General features: G+C 42.0%; 1 protein-coding gene across 1 annotated transcript in view; it reads right to left on the bottom strand.

The window, feature by feature from the left end:
- Positions 1 to 21,564, bottom strand: part of LOC102831598 (hormonally up-regulated neu tumor-associated kinase-like) — a 197,372-nt gene that overhangs the window by 134,314 nt on the left and 41,494 nt on the right. The gene's annotated exons all lie outside the window — the stretch shown is intronic.

Here is a 21,564-nt window from a genome sequence, read left to right as displayed (position 1 = left end):
TTTTTTTATTACTGCAAATGGAGTGAAAATTTACAGAGCATATCATTAGTTTTACATTCAACAAATACGCATCTCTTTTGCATCTTCACTTTGGACATTTACTTCTTGTTTATTTCTGAAAACAGGAAGTCCTGGTGTGGCACTGTAGGATAAGCCCAGGACGGCTAACTGCAAGGCTGGCAATTCAAACCCACCAGTCACTCCTCGGAAACCCTATACAGTGTCACAATGAGGTGGAGTCAACAACTGCTACAACAAGAAGGAGCCTTGGTAGCAGAGTGGATTAAGTGAGTCATCATTTGAAAGAACCAGCTACTCTGCAGGAGAAAACTTCAGGCCAGTTCCGGAAACATTTACGTCTCAGGAACCCTACCGGGCAGTTCCGTTCTGTCTCACAGAGTCACTACAAGTAGGAACTGACTCTACAGCACTAGCATATCTGGGATAAGGAAACTGCTATTGTTTTATTTGTATTTGTCTCATGGATTTTCTTGCTTTCGGTTTTTAGTAATGCATAAGGTTTAGAAAACATAAGATAAATATGCTTTCTATTTTTACCATTTGTTCAACCATTTAAAGTTTAATAAAAACTATATAAAAACATAAACTCCTCGCAAGGGTAGACTACAAAAGATTTCTTGAGACAAATTCACCTCAAAAATTGGCCAAGATTTCAATATTTGAACATTTAAATTAGCCAGTCTTTTGTAGCAACCAGTCGTAATTAGAACAATGAATGAAGAGCTGTGATTAACTGCTTAGTTTACAGGAAAAGAGCTCTGGTAGCATAGTGCTTACGAATCGGGCTGTGTGAACCACAAGGTCAGCAGTTTGAAACTACCAGCTGTTCCGCAGGAGAAAGATGAGGCATTCTGTTCCCGTAAAGATTTACAGCGTCGGAAACCCTGTATGGGGTCACTATGAGTTGGAACCGACTTCACAGCACAGAGCCACCAGCAACCAGGTGATCCTAAGAAGAAACAGCACCATGTTCCACACAGAAAAGGCCTTTAAACCTCTTGCAGTAACTACAATTATCGAATGGGAAATTATCTTTATAAGTGGTTTGTGAACTATACCCATGGGTCAAAAAACAAAAACCCCAAACCCACTGCCATGGAGTTCACCCCAACTCATGGTGACTCCCTGTGTTCCCTAGTAGAATTCCTCCACAGAGTTTTCTTAATTGAAATCTTTACAGAAGCCGATTGCCAGGCCATTCTTCCGTGGCATCACAGGATGGGTTTGAATTGCCACCCTTTTTTAGACGGTAGCTAAGTGTAAAATGTTAATGACATATGGTTGACGTTAGCATTTTACAGGAACTGAGTAGCTGTGATGGAGACTACATGACCTGCAAAGATGAACATACGTACCACCTGTCCCTTCACAAAGAGTATGTCCCTTCACAAACACCCATTCTAGACATCCGTTCCCAAGAACACTTTAATACCAGAAAGATATTATATATAATATTTGTTGCTATTATTGTTAAGTGCTATCAAGTCAGTTCCAACTTATAACAACCTTGTTGTATAGGGTTTCCAAAGAGTGGATGATGGATTTGAACCATCAACCTTGAGGTTAGCAGCCCAGTGAGTACCCTACAGTGCCCCACCAGGACTCCACACACCATACTTAAAAATTAATATTGTCTTTAATTTCAAGAACTTGCCTCGGCCCACATCCCCTCCCAGATAAGCTCTTTTTAGTTGCTTCGGTTTTGCTTTCTTAAATGGCATCATGGTGGTTGGGTGGGTTGGTGGTTGTGTGCCATCAAGTCACTTCCGACTCAGTGACCCTGTATAGCAGGGCTTGTTGTTGTTAGGTGTCATCGAGTTAATACCGACTCACAGCGACCTTATGCACAGCAGAACGAAACACTATCCAATCCTGGGCCAACCTCACAATTGTTGCCCGCTTGAGTCCATCGATGCTGCCACCTGGCCAATTCATCTAATTGGAGGTCTTCCTCTTTTTCTCTGATCCTCCACCCTACCAAATATGATATATTTCTCCAGTGACTGGTCCCTCCTGACAATACGTCCGAAGTATGAGAGATGAAATTTGGCCATCCTGGCCTCCAAGGAGCACTCTGGCTGCACTTTTTCCAAAACAGATCTATTGGTTCTTTAGGCAGCCCATTGCACTTTTTAATATTTTCCTCCAACACCATAACTCAAAGGCGTCAACTCTTCTACGGTCTTCCTTATTTACTGTCCAGCTTTTGCATGCATATGAGGTTATTGAAAATAGCATGGTTTGGGTCAGGCACACTTTAGTCCTCTAGCTGACATCTTTGCTCTGCAACACTTTAAAAAGGTCTTGTGCAGCAGATTTGCCTAATGAAATAAAACATTGTTTGATTTCTTGACTGCTGCTTCTGTGAGTGTTGATATTTAATCCAAGAAGAATGAAGTCCTTGACAACTTCAATATTTTCTCCATTGATAAGAATATTGTTTATTGGTCCAATGGTGACAATTTTTGTTTTCTTTACATTGAGATATAATCCATATCAAAGGCTATGCTCTTTGATCTTCATCAGTAAATCTTTTAAGTCCTCTTCACTTTCAGCAAGTAAGGTTGTACCATCTGCATATCGCAGGTGTGAATAAGTCTTCCTCCAATCCTGATGCCACTTTTTTCTTCATAGAACCCAGCTTCTCGAATTATTTGCTCAGCATACAAGCTGAATAAGTAAGGTGAAAGAATACAACCCTGGCACACATATTCTTAATTTTAAACCATTCAGTGTTCCCATGTTCAGTTTGAACAACTGCCTCTTGGTCCATGTACAGATTCCTCATGAGCACAATTAAGTGTTCTGGAATATTCACACTTCCCAATGTTGTCCATAGCTTGTCATGATCTACACAATCGAAAGCCTTTGCGTAGTCAATAAAGCATAGGTAAACATCTTTCTGATATTCTCTGCTTTCAGCCAAGATCCATTGGATATCAGCAATGATATCTCTTGTTCCATGGCCTCTTCTGAATCCAGCTTGAACCTCTGGAAGTTCTCTGTCAATGTGCGATTGTAGCCATTTCTGTATTACCCCCTTTTTTTCTCTCTCTCTCTGCTATTGAAAACACTGACTTAAGAGTAGCATCATCTAAATCAGTTTAAAAAAACACAAGAAAGATTTTAACCAAGATTATCCATCCTTGAGTCTGTTTTAAATGGCTAACTTGAAGCATTCCTTTTATTTTTTTTTTTTTCTAAATTCTTCTGCATCTCATCTTTTAAAAGTGCAATTTTCTTAGCAGAATCCCTCTCAAAATGTGACCATTTAAGGAAGGATCGGAGGTTTTCATCTCGTTTTCATTTATTGGAGGGGATGAATTTTATTTAATAGACATTTTATGATTTTGCCGAAGGTTATACAGGCAAAGTGTCACCATTCCAAGACAGAAGTTAAAAATCTTCCATTTCTATAGGCCACAAATGTTCAGCATTATTCTTAAATGAAAACTTTTTATTCACCATTTAGTCAACTGCCTAGCTGCAAAGACAGTTTATTTTATTTTATTTTTTATAAGAACAAATGAATCTGTTTGATCAAGAATTTATGTATTTTGAATTCAGCAGTATTGTCAAAACCTAGCAAACATTTTCTGCTATTTCAATGGTAAAAAAAGCACTTAATAAAACCATATAAAATATACACATAGAACAACATGAGTATTTATATAGTCACGCCCAATAAAATAACCATTTCAGGAGAACAATCATAGACTTCAAAAGATGTTTCTCATTAAAAAGAATGTGATCACTAACTAGGAAAACACATTTTAAATTCTGAAAAACCTTTTTGTAGTTTTGGTGGAGGGATAGTGTGGTTGCAATTTTTATTCTCACTTCATGACTTCCTAGTCTATTGCGGTCCAGACTGTGAATTTGGGCCACGTTCCAGTTATCCATTACTTTCATTAAAATTAGTAGAGCTCTGTTATGCCAAAATCAACCTGGCAAGCTTTTAGTGGCATCTTTGATGGGATGCTTCTCTTGAAACAAGATTTACTGGTTATAAATACTACTTTTACCCCACAAAAAGGAGAAAGAAAGAAAAAAAAAATAGATGCTTTGATCATTGCATATTTTCTAAAGTGTATTAGTAGTGTTGATCTCATTATATTGAACACATGTATATCACTGCATAAAGAAAGACTAATAACAAATTAATAGTGTGAGGTCTTGTAATGAGGCAACACGAGAGCTGTATCTCCATGGTCTAGATAGAAAGGTAGACAGAGACACACATATCTACATACATACATATGTGGGTGGTTGGGTTGATGTGTGGCTGCATTGATGGTGAATGCCTTGACAGATAAATAGGCAGACAGGAAGACAGGCAATTGTCTGCATAACCTAAGCTTTGTAAGTAACCAGACAGGCTGGAGGAACCCAGTTAGGAGTCTAAATCATCTCCTTTAGCTGCCTGTAAGGATATAATTGATTAGCTATCTGGACAATTGCCATTTTGTTGTTAATGGCATAGTGTGAAGACAAATAAAAAGGCACATATGTGGCCCACAGTCATCGAGTCATATTAATTTTAAATTTGGAGTAATCCTATTTAGGAGCACCACCTGACATGCAAGACCCTGGGGAGCATTTCACGCAACTCACACCCTATATGGAAAACGGTACTGTTTTTCCTTATTTGCATAAGGGTTCTCAGGTTTACATACATTAAGAAACCCACCCAAAGGTCACACAGGGACAGAGTGCAGCCTGAATTTGACTCTCAGCTAAAAACTGAGTTGCTTTTTGAGATCCAAAGAGGCAATGTGATCTGGACCGGGGTTCAAGCTGGTGACTTATTTGCTTATGGTTGTTAAGTGCCATCAAGCAGGTTCCAACTCACAACAACTCTGTATGGCGTTTCCAAGTAGCAGCTGGTATGTTTGAACCGTCAACCTTGCAGTTAGCAGTCCAGAGATTATCCCACACAGGACTCTTATTTGCTCATTGTAACAACAATGTTGTTGTTGTCAAGTGCTGTCGAGTTGGTTCTAACTCATAGTGACCCTGTATAGGATTTCTGATGAGTGGCTGGCGATTTTGAACCCCTGACCTTGTGGTTCAACCTATCCTATGGCACCACACTAGGGCTTCACTACAAACAGCTAAATCAGGTAACTCATTATAATCAAGAAAATCAACTACCCAAACTGAGCACTTTAAGAGTAAAATTCTCAAATCTCTACATCAGTCCACTGTCTAATGAGATGGCCTGTACCAACTGTCCTAGTATAGGGGACATAGTTCACCCACATTTGGTTATCAGCACTTGGCTAGCAGACAAAGAAATACTAGAAGTGTGGCAGTGCATGCACAGAAAATGGTTGAGTGACAACTTTAAATATTAGCTAAATACAGATGTGACTAATATGAGGTCGTTAACTTTGAGATCTTAAAGCTCGATCTGAGAAAGCATACCGTACGCTGCCAACTGGACCAGCTGACCACTGCCTGCAGCCCCGAACTAAGGCCCCCCATTGGAGAATTCCTGGTAATGCACCAATGACCAGGTATACAAACTCAGGAGTTGTTTTCACAGCAACTAGAAGTGCTCAGATACTTTTGAGTTATGGTGTTGGAGGTGAATATTGAAAGTGCCATGGGCTGTCAAAAGAACCAACAGATCTATGTTGGAAGAAGTGCAGCCAGAGTGTTCCTTGGAGGCCAGGATGGCCAAACTTCGCCTCTCATACTTCAGACATATTGTCAGGAGGGACCAGTCGCTGGAGCAGGATATCATGTTTGGTAAGGTGGAGGGTCAGAGAAAAAGAGAAAGACCCCCAGCGAGATGGATTGGCAAAGTGGCAGCATCAATGGGCTCAAGCGTGGTAACAATTGTGAGGTTAGCCCAGGATTAGGCAGTGTTTCGTTCTGTTATGCATAGGGTCACAATGAGTCAGTACCAACTCAAAGGCACCTAAGAACAACAGTGCTCAGAGCCCCACTGTGGTGCTATTGGATAGCCACTGAACTGCTAACCACAAAATCAGTAGTTCAAACCCACCAGCTGCTTCTCGGAAACACTATACAGGGTCACTATGAGTTGGAAACAATTGGGCATCACTTAACAATAGCAACAGAAGTGCTCAGCTGCTAACTGAAAGGTTGCCGGTTCAAATCCACCCAGAATCACCTCGGAGAAAAGGGCTGACAATCTGCTTTCAAAGGATCAGCCACAGAATTCCCCAAGGAGCAGAGCAGAGTTCTAGTCTGACACACAGGGTCACCATGAGACAGAATGGACTCAACAGCAACTGGTAGAAGGGTATGTCACACAGAGAGAAGGCTGTTCCCTTCTTCCTCACCTCTAGACCTGTCAAACTTCATTTATCCCACCCAAGTCTCCTTAGCTAAGAAACCCAGGCTCCACCAGAAAGATCAACTTTATAGTCAAGGATTTGCTGGCACATGAACTACCCTGAGACCCCTGTGGGAAATTCTTTCCAACAACTACGTGTGCAACAAGTCACAAAAACAAATCACCACACCCTGGCTCTGGATAAAGGTTAGTTCCAGAGTACTGATTAACTTGGTGTCGCTGTGCACACAGGACTCAGTAGAGGGGTGTTGCTGACAGAGTTCGACTCAAAGACAACACTTCTAAAGCTTCCTGGGAAAAACAAGGCCTTTGGACCATGAGAAAACCTTAGAACTGCAGTCAGAGCTTCCACCGAACCCTCTTCATCCTACTAAGTTCTACTGTTAGGTGCCATCGACTTCGTATTGACTCAGAGCGACCGTATGCACAGCAGAACCAAACACTGCCCGATCCTAGGCCAACCTCATTATCATTGCCACACTTGAGTCCATTGATGCTGCCACTTTTGCCAATCCATCTCGTTGGGGGTCTTCCTCTTTTTCTCTGACCCTCCACCTTACCAAACATGATATCCTTCTCCAGCAACTGGTCCTCCTGATAATATGTCCAAAGTATGACAGGTGAAGTTCGGCCATCTTGGTCTCCAAGGAGCACTCTGGCTGCACTTCTTCCAACACAGATCTGTCAGTTCTTTTGGAAGCCCACAGCACTTTCAATGTTCTCCTCCAACACCATAACTCAAAAGCATCAATTCTTCCACAGTCTTCCTTATTCACTGTCCAGCTTTTGCATGCATATGAGGTTATTGAAAATACCATGGCTTGGGTCAGGGACACTTTAGTCCTCAAGCTGACATCTTTGCTCTTCAACACTTTAAAAAGGTCTTGTGCAGCAGATTTGCCTAATGCAATACATTGTTTGATTTCTTGACTGCTGCTTCCATGAGTGTTGATACTAAGCTCTACTAAGTACCCACTATTTGTAAAGCATCATGATAGACAATATGTTATAGATTATATTGTGTCCCCCCAAAATATATGCTGTAAAATGGGGGGAGGAGCTACAGAGGCAAGAAGTGACTGGCTTACAAGCTTTCAAGAGGGAACCTAGATCCAGAGGGCATGGAACAAGGTAGAATCTCCACTGAGTAGTATCCAGTCTGTCTAGGCGGGCCAAGGAAAGGAGATGCAGATAGGTCTCTTGCAATACAATGGTGAATAATTGTTATCAAGACTGATTGTAAGGGCTGGAAATGTAAAGGTTGATGTTTTGTAACAAAGAGAGGGGAAGGATTAACTTTGCAGTCTAGGAGTGGAGGTCCCTGGGACCATCAAGGGAGAAGAGCAGAGATCGGAACCCTACCCAGAGAAGCAGTGATGCCAGAGATTAGAGGCAGAGACAATGATGTGGAGAGAAGGAGTAGCTGGGGACTTTGGACCCGAGAGGGAAAGGGGCTGTGTGCTGATGACCAGGGGACAGGCTTGTGAGGTATACCTTGTAGTTGGTGGAAGATGCATGGAGGGTCTTGTAACCATGGCAAGGAAACGATATACGATGAGATCAATATGAAGCTAATGCTCTCTTATGTAAGCTATCACATAATTCACAATAAAGCATTAATATATATATGTTGTTGTTGTTGTTATGTGCCGTGGAGTCGGTTCTGACTCATAGCGACCCTGCACAGGGTTTCCGAGGCTGTTAATCTTTACGGGAGAACGTCTCATCTTTCTCCCACGGAACCCGCTGGTAGTTTCGAACTGCTGACCTTACGGTTCGCAGCCCGATTCGTAACCACTATGCTACCAGAGCTCCTAATGTATATATATATATATACTGCAAATCCTAACCTCTATGCCTGCTGTGTGGTGCTGAAGGATCAGCACTGGACAGCTAACCACCAGGTCAGCAGTTCAAACCCACCAACCACTCTCAGAAACTCTACATGGGATCACTATGATCCAGAACCAACATGACAGCACACATCAAGAACACACATGCCCATGGTTACAATCCCATTTGGGAACAGTTTGTCTTTGTTAATGCTAACTGCAGTTGTTGTTAAGTGCCCCCAAGAGGGTTCTGACTCATTGTGATCCTGTATAGGGTTTCTGAGGAGTGGCTGGTGGGTTTAAACTGCTGACCTTGGGGTTCAAACTTACCTTGAGGTCCAGCGCATCAACACACAGTGCCACACCAGGACTCTGCTAATTAGATAGACTTAATACATAGTGAATCTTAAGTCAATCTCTTTTGAGATATGAAAGCAATTAAACCTGGAAGCAAAGGAGACATGAGGTAAGACAGATGCCAAGACACATGGAGATCTCCAAGGAACCAAGAAGCAGAAGCTGAAAAGACAAGGACCTTCTTCCAGAGCCAACAGAGAGAGAAAGCCTTCCGCTAGATCTGGCCCTCTGAATTCTGACTTTCACCATCCTCCACAGGTAGTCATGGTGTGGTGCTGTAGGATTAGCACTGGATTGCTAACCACAAGGTTGACATTTCAAACCCACCAGCCACTCCGAGGGAATCAGATAAGGCTTTCTGCTCCTGTAAAGATTTACAGCTTCAGAGGCCTTATACAGGGTAGTGTGAGTAAGAATCAATTCAATGGCAGTGAGCAGTGAGTAGCCTCCTAAACTATGGGAAGAAAAATTTGCTTGTTAAAGCCATCTACTTCTGGTATTTCTGTTATGTTGTTGTTTAGTGTCGTCAAGTCGGTTCCGACTCATAGCGACCCTATAGAAGATTTCCGAGGAGCGGTTGGTGGACTTGAACCACTGACGATTGCAGTTCAAACCGACCTTGCGCACCAGAGCTTATCCTAAAATACCACATCAGGACTGCATTCTGTTATAGCAGTACTATAAAACTGTGACAGTATTGTTGCTATGTGCTGTGGAGTTGGTTCCAACTCATAGCGACCCTGTACAGGGTGTCCAAGGCTGTAAACCTTTACGGGAGCAGAAAGCCTCATCTGTCTCCTGCAGAACAGCTGGTAGTTTCAAACTGCTGACTGTGAGATTAGCAGCCCAATTCATAACCACTACGCTACCAGAGCTCCTGACAGTATTGTAGCATCTTTTATTTCAAATCACGGAAATCTGGTCCAACCCTACATGATCTTACAAATTGGTGAGAGAGCTAACACATGCTCCCCAATGCCTCTGGTGGCTCATGGAGTGTGAGAGTCTCTTAGTTACCTAGTGCTGTCAGAACAGAAAGGTCACTGGGTGGCACAAACAGCTCACATTTAACTACTACCCTGAAGCTAACTCAAACCCACACAGTGATTCCATTGAAAAAAGTCCAGACAATCTGCTTCCATAAAGATTACAGCCAACAAAATCATCTGGAAGTCACCATGCATGAGACTCAATTCCACAGCAATGGGCTTTGTCGTTTTGGTGAGTGTGCGTGTTGTCATAATAGAAATACCACAATGGGGTGGCTTTAAAAACAGAAATGTATTTCCTTTCAGTTTAGGAGACTTGAAGTTCAAATTCAGGACATGGCTCTCTTACTACTTCAACTCCTAGTCAATGCCAGAAATCCTTGGCATCTACATGTCTCTATCATCTGTCTTCCTCTTCCCCCCGTGTGTATCTCTGTGTCTACTCAGCTCTTTTTATAACTTGAAAGTGATGACATTTAGGACCCATTTTAGTAGGGTCATATTAACATAACAAAAGAAATCTCAGTTTCCAAACAGGTCCACATCCACAGGGACAGAGAGGGGCCAGGACTTCATATATGTTCGGGGTGGGGGTGGAGAGTTAACAATTCAATTCATAACAGTCAGACAGAGCAGAGAAGAGAAAAATTGCATCAGGTTAGTGGATCAGGAAAGAGTCCTGGTGTGGCACTATAGGATAAGTACTGGACTGCTAACTACAAGGTTGGTGGGTCAAACCCACCATCCACTCCTCAGATACACTATACAGGGTTGGAACCTACCCAACAGCACTTAACAACAACAAATTGGATCAGGACAGGCATCATAGGAGGCAGGGTCACAAGACAGAGCCTATAAGAGGCACCAGCATTGACCAAGGAACACAGAAGACATTCAGAGGACAGAGGATTCATCTTGGTTGGGTCAGAGAAGACTAAGAGTTGTGGGAAAGAGCACGTGGAAGAGCACAGCATAGGACAGAGGACAGAAGTTAGAATTTACTCTTTGGGTAATAGGAAAGCAATAAAGATTTCTTGAGCAGGGCTGTGGGACAATTAGAATTTGTTTATAGATATTTATGATAAATTATGGAGTGAGAAACTGGAGATGAAGAGGAATAATGAAGAGTAAACTGGAACTAATGAAGAGTAACTAGAATGGGAGTTCTGGTGGGGGCTGTAGGGTCAGCACTGGACCACAAGGTCAGTGTGGACCGCAATTTTGGCATTTCAAACTCACCAGCCACTCCTTGGAAACCCTATTCAGGGTCACTATGTCGGAACCAACTCGCCAGCACTTCACAACAATAACAACAAACTAGAAAGATGGGAGCAGTGACAGTCAGTGGTAGAATTCTTGCCTTCCAGTTGGGAGACGTGGGTTTGATAACTGGGCAGTGTACCAACCTAATGAGAAGCCACTGCCTGTCTGTCAGTGGAAGGTAACAAATTGCTATGATGCTGAACAGGTTTCAGTGGAACTTCCAGACTAAGAAAGGTCTGGCAATCTACTTTCAAAAAAGCAGCCAATGAAAACCCTATGTAGCATAAGGGCTCTAGCCAAAGCCCATCTTGGGGATAGTGGCGAATCAGGCAATGTCTTGTTTCATTGTGCATGGAGTCACCAATAGTAGAGGTTGCCTCAACAGTAGCTAACAACAGAGTTAGAATGTGGCAAAGGGACTGGTAAATGGGCGATAAAGTCATAAATGCATATGCATACTTCAAAGAACTGAAATAAGAACTCAACCAAACATATGAGCACCTATGTTCACAGGAAATATCCAAAAGGTGGAAACAACCCAAGTGTCTATCAACTAATGAATGGACAAATAATATGTGGTGAACCATGTTGTTGTTGCTATTTAGTGATGTCCGGTCAGTACTGACTCATAACAACCTTATACACAACAAAATGAAACACTGCCCGGTCCTGCACCAACATCACAATTGTTGCTACGCTTGAGCCTACTGCTGCTGCCACTGTACCAATCCATCTTGTTGGGGGGATCTTCCTTTTTTTTTACTGATCCACCACTTTACCAAGCATGATGTCCTTCTCCAGAGACTGGTCCTTCCTGATAATGTATCTGAAGCATGGGAGATGAAGTCTCGCAACCCTGGCTTCTAAGGAGCATTCTGGCTGTACTTCTTTCAACACAGATTTGTTTGTTCTTTTGGCAGTCCATGGTACTTTTAGTATTTTCCTCCTGTGCCATAACTCAAATGCATCAGTTCTTCTAGGGTCTTCCTTATCCACTGTTCAACTTTCGCATGCATATGAGGCTATTAAAAATACCTCAATATTGGGTCAGGTGCACCTTAGGCCTCAAACTGACATCTTTGCTCTTGAACACTTTTTTAAAAGGTCTTGTGCAGCAGATCTAATGTAATACATCCTTTGATTTCTTGTCTGCTGCTTCCATGAGCACTGATGAGAACAAGCAAAATGAAGTGTTTGATTATTTCAATCTTTTTTCCGTTTGTCTTGATGTTATTTATTGAACCAGTAGAGAATTTTTGTTTTCTTTACATTGAGGTGCAACCCTTACTGAGGGCTGTGGTCTTTGATCTTCATCATTAAATATTTTAAATCCTCTTCGCTTTCAGCAAACAGGGTTGTTATCATCTGCATATCGCAGGTTATTTATGCCACCTTCTTCTTCATGTAATCCAACATCTCAGATTATTTGCTCAGCATACAGATTGAATAAGTATGGTGAAATAATACAGTCCTGGCACACACCATTCCTAATTTTAAACCGTTCGGTGTCTCCTTGTTGTCTTCAACTGCCTCTTGATCTATGTGCAGGTCCCTCATGAGCACAATGAAGTGATCCGGAATACTCTTTCTCCACAATGTTGTCCATAGCTTGTCATGATCCACACAATTGAAAGCCTTTGCGTAGTCAATAAAGCACAGGTAAACATCTTTCTGGTATTCTCTGCTTTCAGGAAAGATCCATCCGACATCATCAATGATATCCCTCGTTCCACATTCTTGTCTGAATCTGGCTTGAACCTCTGGAAGTTACCTGTCAGTGTACTGTTGTGGTCATTTTTAAATTATCTTTAGCAAAATGTACTTAGATGCAATATTGTCCAGTGATTTCCACATTCCATTGGGTCACCTCTCTTTGGAATGGGCACAAATATGGATCTCTTTCATCAGTTGGCCAGGCAGTTGTCTTCCAAATTTCTCGGCATAGATGAGTGAGTGCCTCCAGTGCCACATCAGTTTGCTGAAAGATTTCAATTTTTATTTCATCAATTCCTGGAACCTGTTCTTTGCCAATGCCTCTAGTGTACCTTGGACTTCTTTCTTCATTATAATTGGCTCTTGACCATATGCTAACTTTTGAAATGGTTGAACATCAGCCATTTCTTTTAGGTACAGTAATGCTGTATTTCTTTCATTTTCTTTTGATACTTTCTTCATCTTTCAATATTTTGCCCATAGAATCCATCTATATAGCAAGTCAAGTCTTAAATTTTTTTTGTCAGTTCTTTCAGCTTGAGAAATCTAAGCATGTTCTTCCCTTTTGGTTTTCTACTTCCATGTCTCTGCACATTTCATCATAAATTTTTACTTTAGCTTCTCGAGTTGACCTTTGAAATTTTCTGTTCAGCTTTTACCTCCTCACTTTTTCCATTTGTTTTAGCATCTCTACACTGGATAGCAAGTTTCACAGTCTCTTCTGATATCCAATTTGGTCTTTTCCTTCTTTCATGTCTTCTTAACAAACTTTTGTTTTTTTCCTGTATGAGTCCTTGGTATCATCCCACAATTAATCATATGTAATTAATCAAATATGTTCTTGATATGATTTCTAAATTCAGATGGGATATGTTCAAGGCTATACTGTGACTCTCATGGACTTGTTTTAATTGTCTTCAACTTCATTCTTAACTTGCTTATGAGCAATTGATGGTGTGTTCTACAGTCTGCCCCTGGCCTTGTTTTGGCTGATGATATGGAGCTTTTCCACCATCTCTCTCCACAGATGCAATCAGTTTGATTTCTGTGTATTCTATTTGGTGAGGTCCATGAGTATAGTGATTTTTTATGTCATTTAAAAAAGATATTTGCAATGAAGAAGTCATTGGTCTTGCAAAATTCTATCACTCAATATCCAGCATAGTGTCTATCACCAAAGCCATATTTTCTAACTACTACAGATCCTTCTTTGTTTTCAAACTTTGCATCCAATCACCAGTAACTATCAATACATCTTGACTGCATGTTTGATCAATTTCAGACCAAAGAAATTGGTAGAAATCTTTTATTTCATTGTCATTGGCTGTAGTCATTGGTGCATAAATTTGAATGATAGTTGTATTAACCGGTCTTTCTTGTAGGCATATGGATATTATCCTATCACAGACATCATCATATCACAGATAGCACTGTACTTCAAGATAGATCTTGAAATGTTATTTTTGATGATGAATGCAGCGCCATTCCTCTTTAATTTGTCATTCCCAGCATAGCAATCCATTATGATTTTCAGATTCAAAATGGCCAATACCAGTCCATTTCAGCTCACTAATACATAGGATATCGCTATTTATGCATTCCATTTCATTTTTTACAACCTCAAATTTTCCTAGATTCATACTTCTATGTTCTGATTATTAATGGATGTTTACAGTTGCTTATCTTCATTTTGAGTTGTGCCCCATGAGCAAATGAAGGTCCCAGAAGTTTCACTCCATTCGAGTCCTCACGGTCAATCTACTTTGAGGAGGCAGCTCCTCCCCAGTTGTATTTTCAGTGCCTCCCAACCTGAGGGGCTCATCTTCTAGCACTATACCTGACAATATTTTGGTGCTCCTTGTCATTTTTCAATATCCTATATTCTGGTCCTATCTGACAGTGTTCCACTGTTATTCCTAAGGTTTTCAGTGACTAAATATTTGGAAATAGTCCTTTCTCGATTTGCTTTGTCTTCATCTGGAAACTCAGGTGAAACCTGTCCACCATGGGCAATTCTGCTGGTAGAGCTCCCAGAATCACAGCAACATGCTAGCCACCACAGTATGTCAAGTTGACAAACGACTGGTATTACAATGTTTTATTACACAGGCTACCAAGTGCATGAACCTTAAAATCATGTTAAGCAAAAGAAGCCAGATGCAAAAGAGCACATACTGTTTGATGTCACTTATATGAAATAGCCAAAGTCATAAGTCCACAGAGACAAAAAGCAGACTAATGATTTCTAGGGCCTAGGGGCGGGGAAGAAGGAATAAGGAAGTGCCTGCTTAATGAATACCAGTTTCATTTGGCATGATGAATATGTTTTGGAACTAAGTGGTTACAAAACATTGTGAATGTATTAATTGCCAATGAATTGTTCACGTTTTCATGTTCAATTATGCTATGTGATTTTCACATGAAAAATTCAATATATATAGTGGTGGTGGTGTGCCATGGAGTCTGTTCTGACTCATAGAAACCCTGCATAGGGTTTCCGAGGTTGTAAATCTTTACAGGAGCAGAAAGCCTTATCTTTCTCCCTCAGGACAGCTGGTAGTTTCGAACTGCTGACCCTGAGGTTAGCAGCCTGACTCCTCGTAACTACTATGCTACTAGAAGCCCTTACCATATATATATCGCAGTGTATCACTACAGGATAGGCAGCACTGGACTGCAATCCACAAGGTTGGCAGTTTAAGCCCACCAGCCACTCAGTGGGAGAAAGATAAGGCTTTCTGCTCCTGCAAAGATGTACAGCCTCAGAAACCCCACATAGGGTCGCTGTGAGTCAGAACTGACAACTACATGTGTGGGAGCTCACAGACATCACAAACAACCAGACAGGAGCTAGGACGATGGAAGAGTCCTATATGGCACCAAGACTCAGAACAGGGGTAGCAGGGAATGGCAGACCCTCATAGAGCCATCGGAGGTCGAGTGGTTAGTGGTAGAAGAATTCTTTTAGGAACAGAAAAGGGAAAGTTCACCCTGCAGGAAATCACTGCCAAACTTCACTTGAAAAATCATTTCTCCATAGCACCAAGTGCAGAATCAGCTTTTTTCCCCCTTTATACCTATATAACTATCAAGAAAACTGGAAAAAGAAGGCCACAGCGTAAGAGCAGCTTACAATCAGTAAAACAGTTTCCATGATGACATGCATTATATATATATTTGTAACAGTAAGCCATAAAGATAAACAAGATCACAAACAGTATTCCTTAAGAGGCTCCTAACAAACTATTTAGGTGTATTGATCAGATACTCCATGGGCATTAAGCTTCACTTTCATACTTTCACAATCCACCCAAACTGCCTTTCTCCCAAACTTCTCAAATTCATTGCTCCAGAGAGGCCCAGCCAGACATTAATCATCTCCTCTTTTCCGGAAACTTCTGCCCCATTCTCAGTCCACTACTCTGTACCACCCCTAACAGCACCTGCAACAAACTTCAACCCTGGGGCCTCCCCATGGGGTGAGGGGCTGAGAAACCGGAGACAGGACTTAGAGTAGAGAAGACAAGCAAGTCCACAAGAAGCATGTTCAGTACAGTCATTTTGCCTGAATAAAAACCATGGATGTGAAAGTTTGTTCTAATAGTAACTGCAGAATATAACACTGGTTTACCAAATGGGTATTCACTACAGGGCATAAGGGTGAAATGAAGGCTGAGAAACACGCCCTGTATTTCTCTCTGTGTGCCTTCTCATGGAGCCAGCCCACCTGGGGGCTTGAAGTCCAAGTTTGGGTATCCAGGGTCCATGAATATCTGCTTTACTACAGCTTGTCTTTACCTGGTCTACCTGGTTGCTCTCCCCCACTGCACGGTGAGTCCTGGTGATGTGTTAGATTATATGCTGAGAATGGTACCTGTAAATATGGCCTTATTACGAAATCGGGTCTTTGCAGATGTTATGAAGTTAAGATGAGAACATTAGTGTGGGCCCTAATTGGCATAGCAACATGTCTGGTGTCTTTATGAGAAGAGACACACAGACACAGGAAAAATGGCCAAGATTTAGAGTATCACTGCCACAAGTCAAAGAACACCTGGGGTCACCAGAAGCCAGGAAAGACAAGGAAGGATCTTCCCCCAGAGACTTGAGCCAGAGTATGGACTTGTAGAATGTGAGACAATGCATTTCTGTTGTGGCGGTACTTTGTTAGTTCAGCTCTGGTAAACTAAGGCAGCCTCAGTCACTCTTAACAACAATGAACATCCTGGGGAAATGGATGAAGCTCAGTGTCTCAAAAAACTAAAGGTACAGCTTTAGGAAATGAAAACACAGGGACACAGGAGCAACGGGACTAGACAGATAATGTGGCATTGATCTCCATTCAAGCCCAAGAAACACCAAAGCCTGGCCAGTATATCCTGGCCAAGACCTCCGTCATTGTCCCCTTGCCCTTACCTGTCTCCTACTTTTTGCTTAGAAAGTCCAAAGACATTTTCAAGGCTATTGAAAAGGTAAATAAGACAAGAAAAGGATAAGAAAGCAATCAGAACAAGATAATACGCTATCTGCAATAATACAATTTTTCAGCATGAACATGTTCAGACATACATAGAATAATGACTTTTTAGGTTCACACAATAGATGTTTTGGAAGAAGTGCAACCAGAGTGCTCCTTGGAGGCCAAGATAGCTAGGCTTCGTCTCTCATACTTTGGACACATTGTCCGGAGAGAACAGTTGCTGGAGAAGGATGTCATGCTGGGTAAGGTGGAGGGTCAGAGAAAAAGAGGAAGACCCCCAACGAGATGGATCAGTCAGGTGACATCATTGATGGCGTCAAGCGTGGGGGCGGTAGTGAGGTTGGCCCAGGATTGGACATTGTTTCGTTCTGCTGTGCATGGGGTCGTTATGAGTCGGTTCCGACTCGATGGCATCTGACAATAACAGGTTCACACAAATATAGGTAAATTATTCACAAGCCACATAGGAACATCCTATACATGAATCAAGTACAGGTGCCTTCGTGGGCCATCCTAATAATTTCCTGTATCTAATGGTGTGGTGCTGTGGGTTAATGCATCAGACTGCAAAGTCGTTTGAACTACAAGGTCAGTGGTTCAAACTCACCAGCTGCTCCTCAGAAACCCTATACAAGGTGGTTATGGGTCAGAACCAATTAGACAGCATTTAACAACAAATGGGCCCCTTAGTGGTGATTCGGTGGTAAAATTCTTGCTTTCCATGTGGGGAATCTAGGTTTGATTCTCAGCCTATGCACATCATGTTCAGCCACCATATCCATCTGTCAGAGGACATGTGTGTGTTGCTGTGATGCTCAATAGGTTTCATCAGAGCTTACAGACTAAGACAGACTAGGAAGAAAGGCCTGGTGCTCCGCTTTTGAAAAGTTAGCCATTGAAAACTCTGAATGAAGCACAGTTCTACTCTAACACACTTGAGTTCACCCACCATCATTTGCCTTTGACTCAACAGCAACTGGTTTGGTTTTTAACAGACGCAACACTTGATAAGAGAGACCCCCTCCTCTGCATAGAACCCCCACAAGCGGATGCTCAGGACAACTTACCTCAACACAAAAAAACAAAGTCCCAAATCACAAGCCTTTTCAGAGGCAGAAACCACTAGGAGTAACTCTATTTAAAAGGTTATGTCTGGGCAAGAGTCCCTGGTGGTGCAGTGGGATAAGTGCTGGGCCAGATGAGAAAGATGAGGCAGCCTAGGGAACCCTGTGGGGCAGTGCTACACCGTCCTATATGGTTGCTGTGAGTCTAAATTAACTCAGTGGCAGTGGCTGAGTTTGGTTTTATGCCTGGGCAACGGATAAGGCAAACCCCACCCAGCTGTTTGTGATCAATCAGACAATCCTTTCTAATGCTGAAATTTCCCTCTGTCACACGGAGATGGATGAGCCTCTCAGATTACACACTGAGAAACCCAAAACCCCCACGTTCCTTTCCCAGGAAAAAAAGAAAACAAGATCAAAGACTCTTGTTTTTCATTCTCTCCACTTGCATGTAATTGTCACAGGCTCCTTATTAAATTGTCACACTATTTACTCATCCAGTGAATGAACTGGGCAGAAGGGGCCAGTGAGTAGTGAGCACTATGTGGGGGGTTTTCTCTGGATTTGTGGAGTGGGGTCCAACAGACCCCAGATGAACAGCTGCTGCTGCTCTTAATGCACAGGAAGTCTGAGAGCAGGGCCTATCCATCAGGGTGAATTATGGCTCAGGAGACAGAGGTTCCCAGGTCTCAAGGCTCCAGCCAGGGGGCACTTCCCCACACTCTTGACTGTCATCTACGCCTGAGCAGTGAGTGACAAAACACAACTGAATTTTCTTTTCCACCCCAATTCTTCATCTTGCACCCAGTGACCTTTGCTAGACAGGAACCAGGACTGAGTCTGCAGATTTTGACTTGGGACTCCCTAGAGCCCTAAAACACTGAATCTGTCAACTCTTTCGGGAAGCACGTCCTTCTTTGCCACAATACCCTGAGTCGTGTGTTTGTGATTCGCTGGAGAATTGTAGGCTCCTTGGGGCCAGAGTTTGTTCTTGTGCCTGTCCACAATGCATCTGGTGCCTGGCCCAAAAGCACCCCTTGAAGGGAGGGGCAGAAATCCAGGCCCACTTGATTTGCCAACCTGTGTGCTTTGGAGGAAAGGGTGTATTTTTCTCCCTGAAATGCTGCCTGCTTGTGAAACCAGGCACTATGGAGCTGCACCCCCACGCACAGTTAACTTTTTCCAACCTGTCTGTCCTTTTTCTAATTGGTCTAGTTACTCAGGGATTACCTTTTCCTAATTTGCACCAAAGCCTAAAAAAAAATAAGATGCTTCTGAACCAATTTCAACTCACAGTGACCCATTATGTGTTAGAGTAAAATTGTGCCCTGGAGGGTTTTCAATGACAGTTTTTTGGAAAAAGACTGTGAGGCCTTTCTTCCGAAGTACCTCTGGATAGACTCAAACCTCCAACCTTTGGGTTAGCAGCTACGCACATTAACGATTTACGCCATCCAGGCAGGGACTCTTGAACATAAGCCCAGATAGGATTTAAGAAGGCCATCAATAAATGTTTGAAGAATGGTAACAAATGATTCTTTCCAACAACCAAGTAAAAGTAATACTTTAGTTTTTGTTTTGTTTTTAGTTTTAACTGTTAGGTACCTGTTGCCATCTAGTTCATTGCAATTCACTGTAACTGCATGTGTTAAAGTAGAACTGAATTCCATAAATTTCTTGGCTGCAGCAATCTTTACAGAAAGAGATTGCCAGACCTTTCTTCTGCAGCATCACTTGTTGTTAAGTGCCATCTAGTCACTTAACATACTGGTTTGACTCATAACAACCCAGTATAAGGTTCTGAGGAGCAGCTGGTGAGTGTGAACTGTTGACTTTGCAATTAGCAGTCCAGTGCTTATCCTACAGCTATCTTTCAGTTAGCAGTCCAGTGCTTATCCTACAGCTTATCCTACAGCTATCTTTCAGTTAGCAGGCAAGCACAAACCATTTGTACCATGCAGAAACCCTTTTTAACTAGTTAAAACTAGTTGGAAAACTTCCCTATCAGTAAGTTTTCTAACCTACCTCACAGTAAACTTAAAAAATGGCTTTAGATTAAGAAATACATCTAAAAAGGGTCTTTATGAACATGGAAGACTGTGTTATTGTTGTTATGTGCCGTGGAGTCAGTTCTGACTCATAGCGACCCTGTACAGGGTTTACGAGGCTGTAAATCCTTACGGTAGCAGAACGCCTCATCTTTCTCCAGCGGAACAGCTGGTAGTTTCGAACTGCTGACCTTGTGGCTTGCAGCCCGATTCGTAACCACTACGCTACCCGACTGTAGAGGGAATGATTTGGGAAAAGGAAAAGCCCTTGGCTATTTTTTCTCTTCCTTCTTCTTTCTTGTTTTCCTTTCCCCTAGGCCTTGGATGACCTTCCCTTCCACAACAAAGAAGTCTTATACACATTTTCTTCCAAATTTGCCATTTAATACTTTAAAATTACAAAATTAGTTCTAACTCAAGAAGTGTTCCTGTCCCACAGGCAACAAGAAACAATAAACATCCTCCTCTCACATCTAAGGAAGTCTGACAGCATATGTAGCTAGGAAAGTGTAAGAATAAAGTAGCCATAGGCAAGGGATGGGTGGCACTGTAGAATTTGAAAACGTGGATATTTGGATATTAATAATCTCATTTCTTAGAAGAAATAAAACCAGAATATTCTTCAGAAATGAGACTGCAATAGAAAATAACACCATGCTTCATAAAGTAAAAGAGAGGGACCTTGGAAAGGAGAGAACCCCTCAGTGAGACTGATTGACAAACAGCGGAAACAATTGACTTAAACATAATAACAATCATGAAGATTGCAGACAACTAGCAACAACAGAACAGGGTCACTTAACAAATGCAACTATGTACCTCTAAACCACAAAAGGAGAAGAAATTGTAATTCCTAAAGACCAATACAATTAAGCAGCTCTGATAGTGTAGCGGTTACGAGTTGGGCTGCCAACCGCAAGGTCAGCAGTTCAAAACTACCAGCTGTTCGCAGGAGAAAGATGAGGCATTCTGCTCCCGTAAAGATGTACAGCCTTGGAAACCCTGTGCAGGGTCGCTATGAGTCAGAACGGACTCTACAGTACTTAAAGAAAAAAACTGAATTTTGAGGACACGCTTAGCTACCAAATTAAAAAACATGGGATTGTAAGGTGTCTCATACACTTTTCTAAACCATACTGATTTGACGAATTGTGAGAAATCTCTCTCTCTCACACACACATATGGAGCCCTGGTAGTGCTGTGGGCTACACACTGCACTGCTAACTGTAAGGCCAGAGGTTCAAACCCACCAGCTGCTCCTCAGAAGAAAGATGAGGCTGTCTGCTCCAGTAAAGATTCAATCTTGGAAACCATCCAATTTGAAACAGAATCCAAAGTCAGCAGTTCAAATTCACCAGCAGCTCCTTGGAAACTCTACAAACTCTATACAGGGTCGCTATGAGTCAGAAACAACTTGATGGCATTTAATAACATATATGGTGTTGGTGGTGGTGTGCCGTCCAGTCGAT

The sequence above is a fragment of the Chrysochloris asiatica genome, unplaced genomic scaffold, assembly GCF_000296735.1.
Source record: "Chrysochloris asiatica unplaced genomic scaffold, ChrAsi1.0 scaffold00049, whole genome shotgun sequence".
NCBI classification, from domain to species: Eukaryota; Metazoa; Chordata; class Mammalia; order Afrosoricida; family Chrysochloridae; genus Chrysochloris; species Chrysochloris asiatica.
Note: the sequence above shows the minus strand (reverse complement) of the source record. Positions and strands in the feature narration are given on the sequence as shown.